Source organism: Trichoplusia ni, chromosome 25, assembly GCF_003590095.1.
Source record: "Trichoplusia ni isolate ovarian cell line Hi5 chromosome 25, tn1, whole genome shotgun sequence".
Classification (NCBI taxonomy): Eukaryota; Metazoa; Arthropoda; class Insecta; order Lepidoptera; family Noctuidae; genus Trichoplusia; species Trichoplusia ni.
Window position 1 is genome coordinate 2,887,040 of NC_039502.1, and position 5,531 is coordinate 2,892,570.

A 5,531-nucleotide genomic window follows, 5' to 3' on the forward strand; every position below is an offset into this window, starting at 1 on the left:
GGCAAATATGAATTGAATAGAGTAATATGTTATTGTTTCTTTAACTAGCTCAATAAAGTTGTATCGGATTCAGCTGTATACCAGATATTACATATAACTTAATTATTAAATTCAAAACCTTAGGTAAAGGCTAGCCGTAGCTTGGTTAAAAAATATATTTTACTATCACGCCCATAATTTTTCGAAAACTATATCCAAGTATTTGTTAGTTAAATGTTCTTTGTGTTTTCGACAATGACTCAAAACAGTCCGTCTCACATATACACTGACTGATTTCTCTTGAATTCACTTACACTGCCAATCTATTTCTCATACAATATAGATCATTGCTTACGTGACAATTGCCTTGTTAAGGAGAAAAACTAAACAAAATCAGGAAACAAAGAGTCCTTATTATGCACCCGTAGTTTATATAGGTCGTAATTTACAGACGCCAATTGTTTTGCGGGCGTCGAATCGTGGCTATTAACATAGAAAGCAGGAAAGTTTGCTCTGTGGTACAGACAACACCAAAAGTTGAAGTAGAATATGAGACGAATTTATTTTGTGTGCACATCATTAGGGTGTACACTCTATTGGAAAAGTGAATAGCGCTGTAGGTGTAATAACAAATAGGAAATTATTAAAGTTAAGTCGCTATTTTCACCTTAATGCAACGTTAACGAAAAAAAAACCTTTTTGCGATTACTTTCATAAAAAATGAATGATGAAAAAAGATATCGTAATGATAAGAGAGCCTTATAAATCAATGAAACACTTGCAGTAACTGAATACACAAAATAAATTGAATGGTGCCCAATAATATGTTCAATAAAATAAAACAGATTGTTTCTTCTCAAAATATCAATTTTTACACATTTTCAGAGGCGTTGAATCTCGAGATTCAAAGTTTGAAAAAACTTGAAGCATTTCTACGTTTATAAGACGCTTGTTGATTTATCTTGTAAAAATAAGATTCTGGGGCGCTTCAACAACTCAGTGTGAGCTGAAAAAGTTTTGCTGTCGAAGTGCGGTCTGTTTTGGTTCGATCTTTACTGTACTGAAAATAATATTATTTATACCTCAACACAATTTCAAATGAAAACTTTTTTTATTTGATTTGTCTATAAAATAATTGTTAAATGATTATTTGATAAAGGTAACTCAAATATAACATGTTACATTTCAATATTATAATTACATTACATTATTAATTTACATAAATATTCAGCTAATAAATAGAAACAATAACTGTTTACTTGAGCATTTTTAAATTTTGGATATATTTTTGTTGTAACATCAGTACTTCTTAACGATAATTTTACATCACAACATGCGTCAATTGCTGTTTATGACGCTTTTTGACAATGAAATTGCGTGATGAAGGTCAAAGGTAACGAATCAACTTAAATAAAATGACAAACCGAAAAAAAATATAACAGTCCCCAATTTAAATAAAAAAAAACTTAATAAGCTACAAAATACCTAGGTACATATTCCTATGTATTTAGCGACAGGCAGTTCATCTTAAAAAAAAAGTTTACGCGAGCAAATTCATTTTATTACGGAACTTGTTTAAGGCCTTTGTGTAATGCTCATCGACAAGAGTTTCCAAGTTTATAGTCATTGTGTTTCAGAAGTAATTCGGAGGCATTTTGTTTTATAAGTCTTTAAAAGGGACTGTAAAACTGTATCAGTTCATTTCTACTTAGAATCTTAGTCGGAAGTACGAGTTTCAAGGACAAACGATGAATACAAGTTATGAACCTAATTGAATTATAAACATTACAATTCAAAGTATCTTTTAATTATACTTTAAGTATCATGTTGTATTTTGGTTACTGTAAAAAAAATACGAAAAGCTAGGACTCGCTCTTATCATATTACGAGTATATCAAGGAATAATCTATATATATATAAATATAATTTATTTGCATGGATAAGATATGCAAAAAATCTAAAAAAAAACGATGTTTTGTGTATTTATATGATACCTGTGCATAGGTACTATATAAATACTCAAAACCAAATTAACCTCAGTTTCCTTTAACACTAAATAACAAACTTCCAGTCATAATACATTACATAAATCAATTTATCTGTATCCAACCAGTACCACGATTCAAGGCACAGCTGTTCAATGATTCCAACTTCACAATTAACCCGCCACTGCATCAATCAAGCAACTTTAATTACAAACGATTTGCGAAAGCACACAATTATACCCGACTTGGGTATTTCTGTACCCTAGCCCGAAGTGGTCATCAAACGTTCATTTCACAGGTTATTACGAGCCATCCTTTCGTTTCCCGCTCTACCATGACAGTGACGCATCGTCTAATTTATATACTCACAAAATTCACTCTGCAACTAAAAACAAACTTAGGTCAACGATATAAGGTTTAAATTACTTTATTTTGTGTGCGTGGAGGATAAGTTTGTGTGGCGCTCTCAAGCCCGTTGTCCCTGTAGATATAAAACTGTGACAGCCTCTAGTCGAGTGAGTTCTTCACGCTGTGATTTATATTAAGCCATGCTCGGATAATTTCATTTTTTAGCTGAAGGACACATAAAATGCACGGTCCACATTCATATTTATGAATAATATTTACTTCGGTGAGCGGCAAAAAATTAATGTTGAATGTGGTTGACATTTAAGTAGCAATATGTACATTATGTATTTTTGTACATGCAATTGTGAAATTCCAATTTAAAAACGTTGCTAATTCCCTCTTATATTTATGTACCGTACGTATTCAAAAAACTTATCCTGCAACTAAACAAGGGTACTGACTACGGCGACCAGCGTAACCAAGTCGTAGGCTGTCACCGTAGCACAATACGGAAGATCGTAGCACTTTCACACCATTATTAAAATCGAAGTTGACATAAAATTATACAAAGCTTCAGCAAATACCACACAAAGCACACATAATTTACATTTCTCATTCATTTACATTGCATATACGCTTGAAGAAATATAACGTAATCTCTTAGATTAACTTCAAAGCTCAACGAACGTACGAAGTAGCAAAACTAAGTCAAATATCATCCTCTAACCCTAATGTAAATCCAAAGTAAATAGTACAGACAGCAACAGAAGTCTGTTAACACAAACGATTTTCAAAGGAACTGTACGCTATCAAATTTAATGAGTTGTTTATAAAATAAGTTTGACACATAGCTTACCTACTTTAAAAAATCCCAGCGTGAAATAAGAGCCAAGTTCCATATTATGATATTCTTATATGCCTTGATGACGACTTCAAGGACAAAAGAAGTAAGATCTAAATGGCCAGCGGCCAGTTCTGAAACAATTTATATTAAAACTAATAATTATTTCTTCTCATAACTTAGAATAAAGTATTTTATCCAAAGGTCTGACTTCTCAGAAAAATAAATTGACACGTTTATATGAAATAATTTTTAACTTTTCAATATTTATGAAAATTCTGCCTCTCTTATATCAGATTGTGTCAACCGACTTTTGTTGTTGACCGTACATACATTCATGACTTGTAACACCCAAATTAAACTAACAAGATTATATTGAAGTTTTCAGCCTTTGTATAAGATTAAATTCGAAGTTCAGAGGACTTAGCGCAGATTCTGGTATGACATGAACTAATACTAAATTAGCTAGGATAGTCTGAGAGGATATAGTAAGTGTGTTCTGCAGAAATTTGTTTTGAAGGAAATTCTATTTAGTGATGACATTTTAATGTATTGTGTGGTGCAATAAGCGACATTGGAAGGGTGGAAGGCGAAGTAAAACCATAACCCAAATATTTTTTTGCCAAACATAGTACTCTATGTACCATCGGCATCGTTAAGATGATAATTCAAATTCATGTTGAAAAGAATAATGAAAATCTTTTGTTTTGCCTTTATTTCAAATTATTTAGAATCAAATCTTTCTAATGTATTAAACACTTGAGACTGAAGCAATGAAACTGTTTATTTTTTCTCTGTACTAGTAAACGAATAGGCTTGTGGCACACATTGCTTTTTTCGTCTGTGCTACTAAATAAATAGGCGTGTGTCACACATTGCATAAATTTATTCACTGATTTAAGGGTATACAGTCAAAAAGCTAATACAAAAACATAAATTATAGTGTTCTTGTTAAAACTTAAAGTAGCAAGACTTGAAACGGTTATTACTTTAATGTCAAATACAATGTTAGCTTGAACTAAAATGATAGAATCTTAGGTCGTAAATTGGGCTTCTGAAATGAGGGTTCTAAGACATTGTAGTCAAAGCAATTCGACCCAGACGGGTGAGGGACTCAAAGATAATATCTAGTAAGATAAATAATTATGACGTTTCACAATTAAACAATAAATTTCAAGGTTTAGTAGTCTAGATAATAATATAATTATGGTATATGGTAATTGTGTTTTAATAATAAATGTAAGACTAATATAGAACGTGTTTTAATGTCTAGTTGTATTTTAAATACCGTTGTTTTGCATGAATATAAATGAGTTGCTCCGAGACAGTGCTAATCTTTTCCTCAAAGTTAATCCTCAAAAAATATTAACAAATTGTAGTCAAATTTGTATCATCGTATTATCAGCCTTGAATGACTGTTCGAGACTGACTTCTTTTGTTTATATCATTCCTCTTTGTCTCTTTCCCTTCACGTCTGGACTTTTTCAATGCATAAGAACTGCACCTGAATCGTAGCCAAGATAGATAGAAGACCGAGGTTAAGATATGAAAACGACATTAAAAAAAGGCAGAAATTATGAGGAGCCCAAATGTTTTAATATAAATTATTGACTGTTGAAAATAGAAGTCGTATTAAAATATATCCCTAACTTTTTGAATAAAATATATTTTTTGCAACATTTTTATCTACTTAAAGACTAAAAATTTTTAATCTTACAAAAAATGGAGGAAGAAAATGCTTACCAGTTTCATACATAAAAATTCTATCACACATACAATCAAATCAAGTTGATCTCATTTAACATTCTCAAAACGCCGTGAGTGCTATAAAAGTCGTTCGATCGAGACGAATGGATTAAGGGTATCAAAAAAGATCCATACAATCGATACATAAGCCCTTCACAACAAAGAGCCGACCTCAGAAAACCGACGCGATCAATGTAAATAGAAAAGGTCGGCCCGAGATTTTGCGAATTTCCTCCGATTTCCTTATTGCGAACTGTACATAGCTATAAATAATGAAACACGGACAGACAGAACGCTTCCCTAACAAGGACTAATTCAGACCGTCAGCGGTCACTAACAAGACTAACAAACCTCCTTTCTTTGTTCACAGATTTCCGGCTTCCTCTTTAACACTCCGTTTATTGAAAAACTTAACAAAGAAATTAACTTCGACAACTGTTCTAATTACTTTTAATTTTCCTTCGGTGTGAGTGTCGTTTAATAGTCAACGAAATTCCAAACTAATTTCTCAAACTTGTTCGATTGAAGCAAACGTGAACAGTGAAAGCGAGTTTAGCTAACACTTAGTATTCGACCGCTTGTTAAAGCCGCTGAATTATTAAAACGGTCTAAATATCCGCTGTAAAGCCCTC